The 19379-nt window shown below is 50.3% G+C and overlaps 1 protein-coding gene across 3 annotated transcripts in view; it reads right to left on the bottom strand.

Moving 5' to 3' along the window:
* The window catches only part of STARD3 (StAR related lipid transfer domain containing 3), a 64138-nt gene that overhangs the window by 12182 nt on the left and 32577 nt on the right, over positions 1-19379 (bottom strand). The gene's annotated exons all lie outside the window — the stretch shown is intronic.

Genomic DNA, 19379 nt, shown 5'->3' with positions numbered 1-19379 from the left:
CTGTCAAGTAGTCCAGCATACTCATGAGCTCTGTATAACTACTAGATCTGCAGAAGAGAAAACAGTGATTTTATCAAAATGACAGCAAACCACTCAGTAAGTGACACATCGCTGGAATCAGGGTCTCTCTCTACATTTTGATGCTTTCAGTTGGGGTAGCAAAAACCTGGTGATAAATTCCCTTTAAGGGGCATTTATATTGCACGATAATAGTGAACGAATGTTGCTAAACATGTTTGTTTCACAATTATCTTGCTTTATAAATAGGCTGCCGATCACCCAATGACCAAAACGCTCATTTATTGGGTGAATTGATCATTTGTGCAGCTGCCTAAAACCACAGCAGCTATGAGCACTGAGCATCCAATGTACATCCCTAAAGGCCCCATTACACGCAGCGTTGCGTGTGACACCAACGAGCGATCGTTAACGATGGAAAATACTCACCAAATCGTCCATCGTTGACACGTCTTTCCTTTTCAAAAAAAAATCATTGACTGTTGAGGACGTAGGTTGTTCGTCGTTCCTGCGGCAGCACACATCGCTACGTGTGACACCTCGGGAACGACGAACTACAGCTTACCTGCGGCAGCCGGCAATGAGGAAGGAAGGAGGTGGGTGGGATGTTAAGGCCGCTCATCTCCGCCCCTCCGCTTCTAATGGGAGGCCGCTTAGTGACGCCGCACGAACCGCCACCTTAGAAAGGAGGCGGTTCGCCTGCCACAGCGACGTCACTAGGCAGGTAAGTACGTGTGACGGCTCCTAACGATATTGTGCGCCATGGGCAGCGATTTGCCTGTGACGCACAACCGACGGGGGCAGGTGCTTTCACCAGCGACATCGCTAGCGATATCGGTGCGTGTAAAGCCCCCTTGAGTGTGTTTACGTTGGTCTGCATGTGTAAACAGGCATTCAAACGACCACCAATTTGTAAAAGTTTACTGATTGGCAGTCGTGTCGTGCCGTCGGCCGGTCCATGTAAATGGACCTATAGCCAAAGCGTTTCTACCTCTGCAGGATTCAGCATTATATGGAGAGCCACAAGAATAAATGAGAAATGTGTACTGCTTCATTGTCCCTGCAGAGGACTGAACACTTGTTGCAGGGTTATGCCACTTTACAGCACATTGCTGGTGATCACAGCTGTCCGACTGCCTGTGATCATCTTACCAACAGATGATCCTGCAAACAATAGAAGGAACTATTTTAAGTGGAAAGACTTTTTTCAAGGTCAGCATTCAAATTTCTTGGGTCACACAAAGAATAAAGGCTCAAGTAGATTTTTGGTACTCACCTTAAAATCTGGTTTCTCATTAGTCTTTATGGGGAAGGGGCACAAAACCCTGGGATAGTCTGCTACCACCTGGAGGCTAACACTGATATTACATAACAATTAAATTATCTCCTCTCCAGCAGACTATACCCCTAGCCTGCTTGCCCAGACCTCCACAGTTTAGTGAGAAAGTAGTAGAAGCTAAAATGGTAAAGAAAAACAACGTAAATACACGCCCGACAGGGCAATAAGGGAGGGAGCTGTGTCCCCCCCCCAATGAGGACTGACGAGAAACATTTTATAACGAGTACCAAAAATCAACTTTTCTCGGTTGTTTCATTGGGGGGTAAAAAGGATTTGGGGGGGGGGGACCTGGGACGTCCTAAAGCTGTCCCTAGGGTGGGAAAAGACCCAAGATAAATATTCTGTTGAAAACACAGAACTGACTAGTGAAGCTCAAGAGAAAGCTTGAGTGACTGCTACCTGTAAAATCTCCCTGCCCAAGCTTGCATCAGCTGAAGCAAAAAAAAGGTATGGACCCTGTCAAATTGTGAAAAGATATGTAGAGATGCCTAGGTAGCTTCGTTACAGAGCTGCAGGGACGAAACTTAATGACGAATTGTGAAGGAAGCCCCACTGCTTGCGTAAAGTGAATTTTGACACTAAATGACAGATCTTGATAATAAAAGTTCTGTTCTTCAAATTTATAAGCCTGAACAAAGGTTGCTTTGATCCAGCAACAAAGTCATTTTGGAAAGGTTCAGACCCCTGTGAGGCCTATTTAGTAGGACAAATAATCTGACTGTCTTAAAGGGGAGGTAGTCGACAAAAGATATTGCACGGTCCTAATCAGGTCTACACCGTGCAGTCTCTTTTCAACTGAATGAGATGGAGAGGGACAAAAAGAAGGCAAGACAATGTCCCAGTAAGGCCGGGGCCACACAGGGCACTAGCGCGATGCTCGCATGAAACTCGGCTCGCGCTGGCAGCACAGCAGGAGCCGAGTGCCATGGTAGTATCCATGCGACTGAGGTCCGACCATGCGAGTAGACCTCAGCTGCGGGGGGCGAGCCAGCGCTGCGGAGGGGATTTATCTCCCTCTCTCCTCCGTAGCCGGCTATTGCGATTCTCGCTCTGCACGCACGGTGTACCGCGAATGCAGTGAGATTTTTCTCTCGCCCCATTCACTTGAATGGGTGCGAGAGAAAAAGAGTCTCGCATTACAATCGCAGCATGCTGCAATTGTTTTCTCGGTCCGGTTAGGGCTGAGAAAATAATCGCTCATGTGCGCTGACACACAGGCTAGAATTGGTCCGAGAGGAATGCGATATGTTATCACACGCCACTCGCACAGATTTTCTCGCCGTGTGGCTTAGGGCTAAAGTGAAAATCAGAAACGACCTTGGGAAGGAACGTCGGAACTGGCCTTAACATCACCTTATCTTTATGAAAAACATACTAGCATGGCAAAAATGAGTTGCCAATTCAGAATCCCTTTAATGGAGGTGGTGGCTATAAGAAAAGCCACCTTTTCAGACAATAGAAACATTGGAATATCCATGATAGGGTCAAAGAGAGAAAACTGGAGACCCTCCAAAAACTAGATTAAGATCATAAGATTCCTGGGGCGGACGATAAGAAGGTATGATATGCGCTACTCCCTGGGGGAAAAAAAAAAAAAAAGTCTTGATTTGTTCAGTGGCCAAATTCCTTTGAAACAAAATAGCCAGGGTGGGAACCTGTCCTTTAACCCCTTCAGCTCCCGGGCACTTTCCGTTTTTTTGCAGTTTTTTGCTCCCCTTCTTCCGAGAGCCGTAACTTTTTTATTTTTCCATCAATCTTGCCATGTAAGGGCTTGTTTTTTTGCGGGACGAGTAGAAATTTTAAATGAAACCATAAGTTTTACCATATGGTGTACTGGAAAATGGCAAAAAAATTCCAAATGCGGAAAAATTGCAAAAAAAGTGTCATCGTACAATAGTTTTTGGGATATTTTATTCACTGTTCACTATATGGTAAAACTGATGTATCTATGTGATGCCTCAGGTCGGGGCAAGTTTGTAGACACCAAACATGTATAGGTTTACTTGTGTCTAAGGGGTTAAAAAAAATTCACAAGCTTGTCCAAAAAAAGTGGCGCACGTTTTGCGCCATTTTCCAAAACCCGTAGCGTTCTCATTTTTCGGGATCTGAGGCTCTGTGACTGCTTATTTTTTGCGTCTCGACCTGACGTTTTTAACGGTACCATTTTTGCGCAGATGCTATGTTTTGATCGCCTGTTATTGCATTTTGCGCAAAATTTGCGGCGACCAAAAAAAACGTAATTTTGGCGTTTGGAATTTTTTTGCTGCTACGCCATTTACTGATCACATTAATTGATTTTATATTTTGATAGATCGAGCATTTCTGAAAGCGGCGATACCAAATATGTGTATATTTTTTATTTTTTTAACCCTTTAATTTTCAATGGGGTGAAAGGGGGGTGATTTAAACTTAGGTTTTTTTTATTTTTTTAAAAAAAAAAATTAAAAAGAGAATTTTGTTTACTTACCGTAAAATTCTTTTTCTTATAGTTCCGTATTGGGAGACCCAGACATTGGGTGTATAGCTTCTGCCTCCGGAGGACACACAAAGTACTACACTCAAAAGTGTAGCTCCTCCCTCTGAGCTTATACACCCCCTGGAGAACCAGATCTAGCCAGTTTAGTGCAAAAGCTGAAGGAGAATAGCCACCCACAAGTAAAAACAGAGCAAGAACCGGAACAACCGGAGCCTCTGTCTACGACAACAACCGGTGATAACACGCGGAACAAGAAACTGCCAACAGGCAACAGGGAGGGTGCTGGGTCTCCCAATACGGAACTATAAGAAAAAGAATTTACGGTAAGTAAACAAAATTCTCTTTTTCTTTATCGTTCCTATGGGAGACCCAGACCATGGGACGTCTCAAAGCAGTCCATGGGTGGGAATAAACAGAAAAACTGAGAAGTAGGCAAAACCTAACTTCACAAATGGGCGACAGCCGCCTGAAGGATGCGTCTGCCCAAGCTCGCATCTGCCGAAGCATGAGCATGTACTTGGTAGTGCTTTGAAAAGGTATGCAGGCTAGTCCAAGTGGCAGCCTGACAGACTTGCTGAGCCGTAGCCTGGTGCCTGAAAGCCCAAGAGGCACCGACAGCTCTGGTCGAATGTGCCTTGATCCCCGGCGGGAGAGGCACCTGAGAACACTGGTAGGCATCCGAAATGGTTGACCTAATCCAACGGGCTAAGGTCGGCATAGAAGCAGAGAGGCCCTTACGCCGACCTGTGGTTAGCACAAAAAGAGCAGCGGTGCGGGACACATAGATCCGGAGCGCCCGCACCAGATCCAGAGTATGCAATGCTTTTTCAAAGCGATGAACAGGAGCCGGACAAAAGGAAGGTAGGGTAATATCCTGGTTAAGGTGGAAAGAAGAAATCACCTTAGGGAGAAAGTCCGGAGTCGGACGGAGAACCACCTTGTTTTGATGAAAAACAAAAAAAAAAAAGGTGACTCCGAAGAGAACGCAGCTAAATCAGAGACTCTCCTGAGGGAAGTTATGGCCACTAGAAAGACCACCTTCTGTGAAAGACGAAACAAAGAAACCTCCCTAAGAGGCTCAAAGGGGGGTTTCTGCAAAACCGTGAGAACCAAATTGAGGTCCCAGGGATCCAAGGGCCGCCGGTAAGGCGGGATGATGTGAGACGCACCTTGCATGAAGGTGCGGACCTGGGCCAGCCGGGCGATACGCCGCTGGAACAGAACTGACAAAGCTGAGACTTGTCCCTTGAGAGAGTTGAGGGACAGTCCTAGCTGCAGACCGACCGGACTGTAGAAAAGACAGAAGGGTCGGCAAGGAAAAAGGCCAAGGAGAATGGCCGGAAGAGCGACACCAGGACAGGAAAATCTTCCAAGTCCTGTGATAGATCTTGGCAGAGGAAGACTTACGGGTCAGAGTCATAGTGGAGATGACTTCAGGAGGAATACCAGAAGCCGTCAAGATCCAGGACTCAAGAGCCACGCCGTCAATCTGAGAGCCGCAGAATTCTGGCGGAAAAACGGACCTTGTGAGAGAAGGTCTGGACGGTCCGGAGGATGGCACGGCACCTCTACGGACAGATGGAGCAGGTCTGGGTACCAAGCTCGCCTGGGCCAGTCCGGAGCAATGAGGATGACTCGACGGCCCTCCATTCTGATCTTGCGCAGAACTCTGGGCAAGAGAGCTAGAGGGGGAAACACGTAGGGCAGACGAAACTGGGACCAGTCTTGAACCAGAGCGTCCGCTGCAAAGGCCTGAGGATCGTGGGAGCGAGCCACGTAAACCGGAACCTTGTTGTTGTGCCGGGATGCCATTAGATCCACTTCCGGAGTGCCCCACTTGCGGCAGATTGACTGAAACACTGCCGGATGCAGGGACCACTCGCCACTGTCCACGGTTTGACGGCTGAGATAATCTGCTTCCCAGTTTTCCACGCCTGGGATGTGGACTGCGGATATGGTGGACTTGGAGTCCTCCGTCCATTGAAGGATGCGTTGAACCTCCATTGAGAGCGGGATCTGGAGGGCCATAGAGACCTACATGGGAGGAGACATGAACTCAGTGAGGAGTGTCTCTCCCCTGTGTAGAACGGCCGCTGGGCGGAGTCGCACTGTCCCTCTGCATGAATGACATGCGAGGGCAGTGAAACCGAAAGTAGGCCTCCGGCGAAGCCGGGGCCTAAATTTGAGCGGTGCGGCCGGCGCGCAGGCACCATCGGCGCGGTTCTCAGGCGACAGCCAGAGAACCCGCCGGAAATGTCACAAAAATCACTCAGCACACTCTCCCCACAATAAAGTACAAGGGACCCCCATATATAAACGTCTCAGGTACTTAGCTTGCTGAGACGCAGGGTTCCAAGTCCCTGGGGGCGAGTGCTCCGGTCCAGCAGGATCCTGAAGGGCTGCGGATGGAGACCGGTCTCCTGCCAAGCATGGAGAACCGTGCTGGCTCCCACTTCAAGCCAGAGCCCAGGAGGGATGGTGAAGGAGCACGGCATGTAAGGCTCCAGCCTTCGAATCAACCTTAACAGCACCGCCGACACAGTGGGGTGAGAAGGGACATGCCGGGGGTCCAGGCTTGGACACGCTTTTCTTCAAACTCTTTCCAAAAATGAAAAATCAGATGAGAATGCATGTGTGGATGTATGCCTCCTGAACACAAAGCGATAAACTGGCTAGATCTGGTTCTCCAGGGGGTGTATAAACTCAGAGGGAGGAGCTACACTTTTGAGTGTAGTACTTTGTGTGTCCTCCGGAGGCAGAAGCTATACACCCAATGTCTGGGTATCCCATAGGAACGATAAAGAAAACTTTTTTTTTACTTTTTTTTTATTTTACTAGTCCCCCTAGGGGGCTATAGAGATAAGGAATCCGATCGCTCTGCACTATCTGCAGATCTCAGCTACAGAGCTGAGAACTGCAGATTTGGTGCTTTACTTTCAATGCCGACTGTATTCCAGCATTGAGAAGAAGTGACTCATGTTAGCTACAGGCGTCATCACATGACCCTGTGCTACCATGGCAACCACCGAGAGTCACGTGATCATGTCACGTGACTTCCGGTGGGGGCGGGGTAAGTGACTGTCATGGCGGCGCGCATATACATATCGCTTCCAGATTTTGGCAGCGAGATGTAAGGGGTTAATGGCCGCGGGTGGACCGATTCCACCCACGGCTAGCAGGCACACGTCAGCTGTTGAAAACAGCTGATATGTGAGCGGATCGCCGCCTGCCCACGGCAGGGGGCGGGGCTTAACGGCACACGATCCATGACGTACCCAGTACGTCATGGGTCGTTAAGGGAATTAAGTGCTAGTCCTGCTTCTAGTCTAGGCTACAAGAAAGAAAGCAGAGTAGGCAAGGAAAAAGACATTGGAGAAGTAAATGTAGCGCCCCATGGGGCAGGTGGTTAACCTACTCGCCGCCGGGCCATTTCGGGTCGTGTCAGGCGTTGTCACGGGGTGGCCTTAAGTGTATGCATTGGGGCAATGGAACCGGGTAACAGTGGGGGAAGCGGGGTATTGGGAAAGTTTGTCATGACGCCACCTGTGGTATGCGGCCAGGGAATAGCCGCTGCTGCAGAATTCCTCGCCGGGGCAGGTATTCTGGCAGCCGAGATGGTGTCGCTCCCCGCAGGCGGAGTGGACCCTGGGTGGATAAAGAGGGATTTAACGGCCGCTGGCTCGTAAAGACAACCCAACACAGTCTCTGCAGTTTCATGGTATAGTTTACTCACAACTTCAGCTGCCAGCCCGGTCACGGCCATTATGGGCTCTGGTCAATCCCAGGCAGGTAAGGAGCCAACACCGATGTTTGAGGAAAGAGAAGGAGAGAGAGAATGTCCTGTTTCTTGGATGTCCCCTCAGCAGTTGGGTACCATGGCTGAGCTCCCGCTCCAAGCCCCAAGCCTAGTAAAGTTCAAGAGCTCCAGTAATGTCTTGTCAGAACTATGGTCCCAACGGATCTACCCTGATGTGAGTGTGTTGCCAGCCACCTGGGGGGGGCGGGTTCCACCTGGGGTAGATATAGGCGCTTCAGTGACTGTCTCATGATTATTATGGCCACCCCCTGCCTACTCTGAGCCGTCCCACCCTGCTTGAAGGCTTCTAAGCTGTATGTAGTGTGTGAATCTGAAACACCGGTGATTAAACCCCCTTCCTTACCTGAGATAGATACTGCACCTTAATTGAGGTGCAGTACCCTGTGGCAACCAGTCTCAGGGGTGCCACATAAACGTAGACTCGTACCAGCGAAAGTGAGCTTTCCAAGTGTTATGGTAAATATGTCACAAAGAAGGTTTTTACGCTTTAATCATGTTCTGAATAACTGACTCAGAAAGGCCTTACTTCCTCAGAATTGTGGCTGAAACAGCCACGACATTAATGCAAGCGGCTGTAAATTGTGGTGGTAAAATAAAACCCTGAGACAAAAGGTCTGGGTACTCTGGGGGGGGAGGCCACAGAGCATTGTCTAGTAGGTTGAATATACAAGGCCCCGTGAGGCTAATCTGGACATACCAGGATTACCGGAATCCACTCTACTATGATTTTCTTGAGCATCCTGGGAAGCAGGGGAAGGGGTGATAAGAGATATGGAAGCAAGAACTAAGATCAAGGAATTGCCAGAAACCCAATCGCTTTAGGGTCCCGAGATCTTGTAACATACTTTGGCAATCTGTGGTTTAGCCTGGAAGGCATTAGATCGACGTCTGCAGTGCTCTAACTAAGACAAATCTAACTCAACACTTTCTGGATGAAGGGCCCACTCTCTTAGGTCTATCTACTGAAAGCGGAGGAAGTCCATTGCCCAATTGTCTACCTCAGGAATATAAACTCGCTGGTTTCCATGGACGCAATGATGGAGCGGAATTACTCCATCTTGAAGAGCTTTACTTGCACCCAAATGTGCAGACAGCTTAGATCCAGAAGAGCCACCCTTCTTGCAGATAAAAAGATTTTAATAGAAACCTTTGAACCCTTTACAATCACACCCGCTTGAAGCAGGCAAGAGATAGTCAGATTGAAACTGGATCTTATGCTGGGAGAAGCTGGGGGACGAGACCAGAAAAATCGATCTCATGGAATGGACGAGAACTCTATCTTAAAATCTGAAGAAACGACTTCTCTTACCCAAAGTTCTGACTACCCCCAGCCATGCTTCTTTAAAAAGAAAAAGGTGGACTGGCGACCCGTCATGCTTCAACTCCTCTGGTACTTCGAGAGCTTGGAAGGATGTCTTAACTCTGCTCCAACAAGGTACCTCTGGAACTGGGTATTGGCAAAAGGGACAGAGCTGTAAAGTTCCGCGCTTCCTGAACAGCACATTAGCCCATCCTTGAAGCAGAAGAGTACTCTTACCACCCGTAGCATATGTTATATTACCTTATCCAGCTTGGTACCAAAAAGACGAAACCCCTGAAAAAGAAATCCCGAGAGAGACTTCTTTGAAGCTAGATCCGCCAGCCAAACTCTGAGCCACAACATGCAGTGAGTAGCCGCACAAATGTTCTCAGCCTGAGCGGAACATTCTGCTACATAGAAAGTTGCAAATGATCAATACTTAGCTGTGAGATCTGCTCTGCTATTTCAGCCAATTCTACCTGCTATGAACCAGCTAAAAGGGTACAACGTAAGTGCTTAACCTAAGCAGACACAGCCTTAGGAACTCAAGTGGCAGCGAAGGCCAAACAGAAGGAAGAACCTGTCACCTCATGAGGTGGTCAGGGACCAGCAGGCAAGGTATTGTCTGCTGGGGAGAGCCGATTTATTTGCTATGTAATTCAGTCTCCAGGTGGCAGCAGACATCCCAGGGTTCTGTGCCTCCCAATGAAAAGGCAGAGAAAAAAAACCCCAAAACTATTTATCTCCTATGTAGAGATACTAGCTGTAGTACCCAGTGTTGCTCGGGATAGTAAGCAAGTCGATCTTTCTCCCACTCTCCACTGACATCATATGAACTGACACATATGCTTCTTATACTAAGAATATCCTTTGTTACCTATAGCAACCAATCAGGAACTCCTATTAATGATCTGTAGCAAAATAGAAGCAGAGTTGTGATTGGTTGCTATAGGCCACCTGATCAATATCCAGGCTGTCAAAACAGCCGATATATTACCTCACATTCAAACATTAAGGCTATGTGTCCACGGTAGAATGTACCTGCGGATTTTTCTGCCTCAAAATCCGCAGCTTTCCCCCAGAATCCGCACCTTAGCATAGCTTGGGATTTGACGCGGATTTCGTTGCGGATTTCGTTGCGGATTTTGATGCGGATTTTGTCCAATGTGTTTCTGAATAAAGCTTTGACTGTTTTGAAGGCAAAAAAAAGTCTCTTTATGTCATTTCCTGTCCCAACCCTCCTTTCTTCTCCATTATCCATTTTGTTAGCAGTCTCACAGTGTGCTTATACAGAAAAGCTGTGGCCAACACCACTGGGCTCTTACATTCTAACAGGCTGTATATAATAACCCAGTGGTGGTGGCCGCAGCTTATAGCCAAAAAATGTGGTCCCATGTTCCCTTTCACTGTTATTTAAAAAAAAAAAAAAAAAAAAAATGTGCTCCGCTGTATTTTCACTGTCCAGCCCGATGCAAGCGAGCAACTGAGGGCTGTGCTTCTCAGCGGGATAAGGCTGAAGCATTCTCTGCCCCTCCCGCTGAGAAAAACAGTCCTCAGCTGCCCCTGAAAATGGCGGCTCCGTTGTGAAGCGCCATTCTCAGGTGCTGTACCGAGGCTCATCCAGCTGCCCTGATGCATTTGGCTGGCTGGGTAATACGGGGTTAATGCCAGTTTTCTGCAAACTGGCACGAAGCCCGAGGTTCATAATGTCATGCCTGTGTAGACACTGCCATTATGAACCTCTGTTTGGTAATAAAGAAAAGAAAACACTTTTTTAAAAATTTTATTTGAAAGAAAAACACACACACATCCCTGATTGCCATCTTTATTACTCCCAAGCCTCAGAGGTTAATCCAGGACAATATCACAGGAAAGCTCTCTGCCGGCTGCTGGGAGCGGCAGAACTCACTGGCCGGGTCAGCTCAGTTCATAGCTGAGCTCGGGTCAGCTGACTTCAGAGCATCAGCTGACCCGGGCACAGAAGTCAGCCGGTCAGCTGACTTAATTCGCGAGCGCGGGCGGGTCAGCTGAGTGCACATCGACAGCTGAATAGTCGGCCGATGTGCACTCATCTGACCCGGGCACGGACGTCAGCCGGTCCCAGCAGACGGAAGAGAGCTTTGCAGCATCTCGTACACTGACGGCTGCTGTGACCGGCTGACGTCAGTGCCCGGGTCAGCCGGGTGCACATCGGAGCTGTCATGGATTATCGTCGGGGGATTCAGGGAGTAATAAAGATGGCAATCAGGGATGTGTGTGTGTTTTTCTTTCAAATAAAATTTTTAAAAAAGTGTTTTCTTTTCTTTATTACCAAACGGAGGTTCATAATGGCCGTGTCTACACAGGCATGACATTATGAACCTCGGGCTTAGTGCCAGTTTGCAGAAAACTGGCATTAACCCCGTATTACCCAGCCAGCCAAATGCATCAGGGCAGCTGGATGAGCCTCGGTACAGCACCTGTGAATGGCGCTTCACAACGGAGCCGCCATTTTCAGGGGCAGCTGAGGACTGTTTTTCTCAGCGGGAGGGGCAGAGAATGCTTCAGCCTTATCCCGCTGAGAAGCACAGCCCTCAGTTGCTCGCTTGCATCGGGCTAGACAGTGAAAATACAGCGGAGCACATTTTTTTTTTTTTTTTAAAAAGAATTGTGAAAAAAGACCTGGGATCCTGTTTTGCCAGCTAAAAGCAAGCAGCCTGTAACTAGCTGCTTTTAGCTGGCAATCCAGAGTCCGGACACAACACGACTACACTGCCACTACTCTACACTACAAAATGGTGAAACTTCCTCTTCCTGAACTATCCTACATCACTTCCTGCGGATTTGTTTGCGAGATTCGCACCAAATCCGCAGGAAAGAGCCTGTGGAAACAGACCTGCGGATTTCTTGCGGATTTTACACCTTGCATTGACTTGCATGGGAAAAATCCGCAACAAAATCCACAACAATAATTGACATGCTGCAGATTTTTCCGGATCAAAATCCGCGGCAAATCCGCCGCAGAAAAATCCGCAGCATGGGCACAGCATTTCCAAAATGCCATTGAAATGGCTTGGAAGTGCCGCTGATGCAGATGTTCGGCAAATCCGCGGTAAATCCGCGGTAAATCCGCAGCGTGGGCACATAGCCTAAGGGGGGGTTTTTTGGCGAAGAACTAAAGCGCAGAGTTAAAATTTCCCTTCAAAACAGTTATGAGGTGGCTGCAAAATTTAGTGACTGTAAATGCGACAGAGCAGATTCCTAAAGCAGGGACACAGGCACCTTTATATATGAGATAGCGGATAATGAAGGGAATTTTGTTACTTACCGTAAATTCCTTTTCTTCTAGCTCTTATTGGGAGACCCAGACGATTGGGGTATAGCTACTGCCTCCGGAGGCCACACAAAGCACTACACTAAAAAGTGCTAGGCCCCTCCCCTTCTGGCTATACCCCCCCGTGGTATCACGGGTTCTCCAGTTTTAGTGCCAAAGCAAGAAGGAGGAAAGCCAATAACTGGTTTAAACAAATTAACTCCGAGTAACATCGGAGAACTGAAAAACCGTTCAACATGAACAACATGTGTACCCGCAAACAACAAAAAAATCCCGAAGGACAACAGGGCGGGTGCTGGGTCTCCCAATAAGAGCTAGAAGAAAAGGAATTTACGGTAAGTAACAAAATTCCCTTCTTCTTCAGCGCTCTATTGGGAGACCCAGACGATTGGGACGTCCAAAAGCTGTCCCTGGGTGGGTAAAGAAATACCGCATGTTAGAGCTGCAAAACAGCCCTCCCCTACGGGGGTGTCACTGCCGCCTGCAGGACTCTTCTACCTAAGCTGGCGTCCGCCGAAGCATAGGTATGCACCTGATAATGCTTGGTGAAAGTGTGCAGACTGGACCAGGTAGCTGCCTGGCACACTTGTTGAGCCGAAGCCTGGTGTCGTAATGCCCAGGACGCACCCACGGCTCTGGGTGAGTGGGCTTTTAGCCCTGAAGGAACCGGAAGCCCCGCAGAACGGTAGGCCTCTAGAATTGGTTCTTTGATCCATCGAGCCAGGGTGGCTTTAGAAGCCTGCAACCCCTTGCGCGGACCAGCGACAAGGACAAAAAATGCATCGGAACGGCGCATGGGCGCCGTGCGGGAAAAGTAGATTCTGAGTGCTCTCACCAGATCTAACAAACGTAAGTCCTTTCCATACCGGTGAACCGGATGAGGACAAAAGGAAGGCAAGGATATATCCTGATTAAGATGAAATGAAGATACGACCTTAGGGAGAAACTCCGGAATGGTGCGCAGCACTACCTTGTCCTGGTGGAACACCAGGAAGGGAGCCTTGGATGACAGAGCTGCCAGCTCAGACACTCGCCGAAGCGATGTGATCGCAACGAGAAACGCCACCTTCTGTGACAGGCGAGAAAGGAAACTTCCTTCAGAGGCTCGAAAGGCGGCTTCTGGAGAGCAACTAATACCCTGTTGAGATCCCATGGATCTAACGGCCGCTTGTACGGGGGTACGATATGACAGACCCCCTGTAGGAACGTGCGCACCTTAGAAAGACGTGCTAGACGCTTCTGAACAAACACGGATAGTGCCGAGACTTCCCCCTCAAGGAAGCCGAGCGACAAGCCCTTTTCTAACCCCGATTGCAGGAAGGAAAGAAAAGTAGGCAATGCAAATGGCCAGGGAGACACTCCCTGAGCCGAGCACCAAGTTAAGAAAATCTTCCACGTTCTGTGGTAGATCTTAGCAGAGGTGGACTTCCTAGCCTGTTTCATGGTGGAAACGACCCCTTGGGATAATCCTGAAGACGCTAGGATCCAGGACTCAATGGCCACACAGTCAGGTTCAGGGCCGCAGAATTCCGATGGAAAAACGGCCCTTGGGACAGTAAGTCTGGCCAGCCTGGTAGTGACCACGGTCGGCCGACCGTGAGATGCCACAGATCCGGGTACCACGATCTCCTCGGCCAGACTGGGGCGACGAGTATGACGCGGCTGCAATCGGATCTGATTTTTTGCGCAGTACTCTGGGCAAGAGTTCCAGAGGTGGAAACACATATGTGAGCCGGAACTGCGACCAATCTTGCACTAAGGCGTCTGCCGCCAGAGCTCTGTGATCGCGCGATCGTGCCATAAATGCCGGGACCTTGTTGTTGTGCCGAGACGCCATTAGGTCGACGTCCGGCACCCCCCAGCGGCGACAGATTTCCTGAAACCCGTCCGGGTGAAGGGACCATTCCCCTGCGTCCATACCCTGGCGACTGAGGAAGTCTGCTTCCCAGTCTTCTACGCCCGGGATGTGAACTGCGGATATGGTGGATGCTGTGTCCTCCACCCACATGAGGATTCGCCGGACTTCCTGGAAGGCTTGCCGACTGCGCGTCCCTCCTTGGTGGTTGATGTATGCCACCACTGTGGAGTTGTCCGACTGGATTCGGATCTGCTCTCTTTCTAGTCACTGCTGGAAAGCTAGTAGGGTAAGATACCCTGCCCCGATTTCCAGAACATTGATCTGAAGGGTGGACTCCTGCTGAGTCCACGTCCCCTGAGCCCTGTGGCGGAGACAAACTGCTCCCCACCCTGACAGACTCGTATCTGTCGTGACCACTGCCCAGGATGGGGGTAGGAAGGATCTTCACTGTGACAATGAGGTGGGAATAAGCCACCATTGCAGAGAGTCCTTGGCCGTCTGGGAAAGGGAGACTTTCCTGTCCAGGGAGGTTGACTGCCCGTCCCATTGGCGGAGAATGTCCCCTTGCAGTTGGCGCAGATGAAACTGCGCAAAGGGAACTGCCTCCATGGCTGCCACCATCTTCCCTAGGAAGTGCATGAGGCGCCTTAAGGGGTGCGACTGGCCTTGAAGGATCGACTGCACCTCTGTTTGCAGTGAACGCTGCTTGTTCAGCGGAAGCTTCACTATCGCTGATAGAGTGTGAACTCCATGCCGAGATACGTTAGTGATTGAGTCGGTGACCGATTTGACCTTGCCAAATTGATGATCCACCCGAAAGTCTGGAGAGTCTCCAGCGTAACATTCAGGCTGCGTTGTCATGCCTCGAGGGAGGGTGCTTTGACGAGTAGATCGTCCAAGTAAGGGATCACCGGGTGTCCCTGAGAGTGCAAGACTGCTACCACTGCTGCCATGACCTTGGTGAACACCCGTGGGGCTGTCGCCAGACCGAATGGCAGAGCTACGAACTGAAGATGGTCGTCTCCTATCACAAAACGTAGAAAACGTTGGTGCTCCGTAGCAATTGGCACGTGGAGATAGGCATCTTTGATGTCTGTTGAGGCAAGGAAGTCTCCTCGAGACATTGAGGTAATGACGGATCGGAGGGATTCCATCCGGAACCGCCTGGCGTTCGCATGCTTATTGAGCAGTTTTAGGTCCAGAGCAGGACGGAAGGAGCCGTCCTTTTTTGGAGCCACAAAGAGATTGGAGTACAAACCCTCGCCCTCGTTCCTGAGGGGGGACAGGGATCACCACTCCTTCTGCTCTTAGAGCGTCCACCGCCTGCAGCAGGGCATCTGCTCAGTGGGGAGGTGGGGCCGTTCTGAAGAATGGAGTCGGAGGACGAGAACAGAACACTGTCCTGTGCACGTGAGCACAATGTCCGTCACCCACCGGTCTGTGACCTGTGGCAGCTAAATGTCGCCAAAGGCGGGGGAGTCTGCCATCAACCGCGGATGCGGAGAGAGAGAGCTGAGAGTCATGAGGAGACCGCCTTGGTAGCGGTTCCTCCGGCTGCCTTCCTTGGGCGTGATTGAGCCCGGCCGGAATCTGAGCCCGTCTGAGGTTTTGTAGCCCTTTTGCACGAGGACAATTGGGACCTGCCCGAGCTTGGGAAGGACCGAAACCTCGACTGTACTTTTAGGACAGCATTAATAGGGTAAGTCGCAGTGCAGACATTGCGGAGTTACGGACGCCTCTGCGGTACAGATGTACATGTGCTCAAGGCCAGCTGCGCAAGAACAGCTGAAAAGGTTAGGTTGCCTATACGGCTGTGAATGCCGGAGCAACCGACACGCCGATAGCCTCCTAGACAGATTTCAACCAGAGCCCATCTGTCTGTGAATGGCATCTTTAAGTGAAGCCCCATCTCCAGTGCAACTATGGCTCTAGACGCAAGCCTGGAGATTGGAGAATCCACCTTTGGACCCTGGGTCCAGCGCTTGACCACGTCAGGGGAAAAGGGATAACGTGTATCTTAAAAAACGTTTGGAGAAGACGCTTATCTGGTAAGCGTGGTGTTTCTGGACTGCTTCTCTGAAGTCAGCGTGGCCAGAAAAATACTCAATATCCGTTTGAGATACTGAAAAGGGACTTCTCCTGCTGTGAAGCTGACTCCTCCACTGGGGGAGCTGAGGGAGAAAGATCCAACCTTCCATTGATGGACGCTATAGGATCATTCCGTATGGCGTTACCATCCGGTGTATCCGGATTGATAGCGATGTCAGGATCAAAGTCCTGGAGCCGCCTTATCATACAGAGAGTCCTCCTGGGACCCCCCCGTTCCAAATGAGGTTGGTCAGGAAGATTGCCCATGGCCTGTCTGGACTGCAAGTCTCTATCTTATGACAATATATCTGTCGAAACTGCAACTCCGTCCCTGTCCTTGGACAGGGATGACAGGTGGTTTCTTTGGCCACGACTAGTAGAGACCCCGGCAGACGAAGTGCTAGAGACCCCGGCAGACGAAGTGCTACAGGGGAGCATGCACACAATGGGACGGTGTCATGAACAGCATCCCATGTAGTAAAAACAGCACTGAAAATCTGTGTTGCTTTTTTGCCGCTGCCGACTAGCCATCTAGAAGTATATAGCCAAGATTGGTGACCGTACAGTGCAATGTATAGCATACAAGCATAAAGTACAAATGAACACTGCAGCACAAGCAATACAAGCAGCATAGAAGCCTATGCCCTGGCACCCCTGCTCTTCTGCTGCTGTAGACTAGTCATCTAGGGGAATATAGCCCAGAAGAGTGACCATACAGTGCAATGTATAGCATACAAGCACAAGTACAAATGCACACTGCAGCCCCTGCAATACAAGCAGCATAGAAAAAAACCTGTGCCCCAGCACCCTTGGTTTTCTGCTGCTGTAGTCTAGCCATTCCAGGAGAATATAGCTAAGACTAGCGACTGTACAGTGCAGTGTATAGCATACAAGCATAAACACAAATGAACACTTCAGTACGTGCAATACAAGCAGCCTAGAAAGCCTGTGCCTTAGCACACCTGCTTTCCTGCTGCTGATGTGTCGCTCTCCAAGCGGGCATATAGCGACCTATGCAGTTAAAATACACATGTACACACTGCAGTATATCTTGGGGTCAGCACTATGTGTGCCGCTTACCGCCCGCCTATAAGCGGGTGTATGGTCGCCACCGTCCTGCCTGGTTGCCGAAAGTCCGAGCTCGGACTGCAGTAATGGCTGCCGGCGTCTTCCCCAGCTCGTGTGAGGAGGGGCGGGCCGTGGGCGTGCCCCAAGTCAGAGCGGGAATCCGGCGTCCGACAGTGTGCAGTGAGAGGGCTGGAGCATGTAAATAAGGCTCCAGCCCTCGGCGCTGCTGATTGCTCAGCGTCTGTCCCCTTCCCTGAGTGACAGGGAGGGGGCGGGAACGAAGCGGCACTAGGCCGCAGAAGCCGGGGACTGGATTTATAAGCGCCGCCGCCGTAAAAGCGCGGTCGGCGCCCAGTCCCCGGCGAACTACAAGTCCCAGCCGCGCCGCCGCTCCCGGAGCGTCCGGCGCGGTAGTTCCCCATACACAAAGTCACTCAGCAAAGCTGCAGTGACTGTAACCCTTTACTGTCCCCGGCGCACTAGCACACCCAGCAAGTCTGGAGTGTGCTGTGCCTGTGTGTACGGGGACACAGAGTACCTGTAATGGTGCAGGGCCATGTCCCTGAACGGTACTCCAGCTCCATATCCAGCAGGTTCAAATGGGTCTGTGGATGGAGCCCGGCGTCAGAGCTTTGAGGCCGGCAGGATCCCACTTCCTCAGAGCCCCTCAGGGGGATGTGGAAGGAAAACAGCATGTGGGCTCCAGCCGCCGTACCAGCAATAGGTACCTCAACCTTACAACACCATCAACGGGTGAGAAGGGAGCATGCTGGGGGCCCTATATGGGCCCTCTTTTCTTCCATCCGAAATAGTCAGCAGCTACTGCTGACTAAAATCTGTGGAGCTATGCATGGATGTCTGACCTCCTTCGCACAAAGCTTGAAAACTGGAGAACCCGTGATACCACGGGGGGGGTATAGCCAGAAGGGGAGGGGCCTAACACAAAGCGATAAACTGGCTAGATCTGGTTCTCCAGGGGGTGTATAAACTCAGAGGGAGGAGCTACACTTTTTAGTGTAGTGCTTTGTGTGGCCTCCGGAGGCAGTAGCTATACCCCAATCGTCTGGGTCTCCCAATAGAGCGCTGAAGAAATGTTGATCGCTTGGGGTGGAGGTGGGTCAAACCACTGGGATACGGAGATCAGGGCTTTAGAAAAGCAAGAATAAGGCTATGTGTCCATGCTGCGGATTTCTCGCGGATTTCCTGAAAATCTGCAGCAGCGGCACTTCCCAGCCATTTCAATGGCATTTTGGAAATGCTGTGTCCATGCTGCGGATTTTTCCGCGGCGGATTTGCCGCGGATTTTGATCCGGAAAAATCTGCAGCATGTCAATTATTGTTGCGGATTTTGGTACGGATTTTGGCAGAAAAAAAAAAAAAAATCAGCATCAAAATACGCGGCAATTCCGCGGCAAAAAAAAGGTGCGGATTTGCCGCGAAAGTCGCGGATTTTCATGCAGAAAAATCCGCAGGTACATTCTACCGTGGACACATAGGATGGGCTGCAGAGCCTTAGGCTAAGGCTAATGTGCCCACGGGGACAGTGTCCTGCGGATATATCCGCAAGACATTCCGCAGGAGCTCCCAGGAAACCGCACCACAACTTCTGTCTGTTTCCATGCTGCGGAATGTCGTGCGGATATGGTGCGGACATTCTGCATTGAGGATACAGTACCATGGCTTCGGCACTGCATCCTCAATGCAGAACAAGTGCTGAGTGATCGGGGGAGTTCATACTTACCTCCATCATGCAGCACCTCAATTTCCGGCAGCCGGGTCACTCTCCCAGCGTCTGCAGAAGAAGGTGGGCGGGCCTGAACTAGCTCCGGCTGTCACATGGCCGGAGCTCGTGCAGGCTCCGCCCACCTCTTCCTTCCTGTACCTGGATTCACCGCGCTCCTGTACACCGGACGGAGAAAGTGACTCCGGTGAGGCAGGTAAGTATATGGGACCCTGCGGAGAAATCCGCAACAATAATTGACATGCTGCAGATTTTTCCGCACGGAAATCCGCACGATTTCCACTGCGGAAAAATCCGCAGCATGGGCACAGCATTTCCCAAATGCCATAGAAATGGCTGGGGAGTAGCTGTGCTGCAGATT

The sequence above is a fragment of the Anomaloglossus baeobatrachus genome, chromosome 5 (assembly GCF_048569485.1).
Source record: "Anomaloglossus baeobatrachus isolate aAnoBae1 chromosome 5, aAnoBae1.hap1, whole genome shotgun sequence".
NCBI classification, from domain to species: domain Eukaryota; kingdom Metazoa; phylum Chordata; class Amphibia; order Anura; family Aromobatidae; genus Anomaloglossus; species Anomaloglossus baeobatrachus.
Note: the sequence above shows the minus strand (reverse complement) of the source record. Positions and strands in the feature narration are given on the sequence as shown.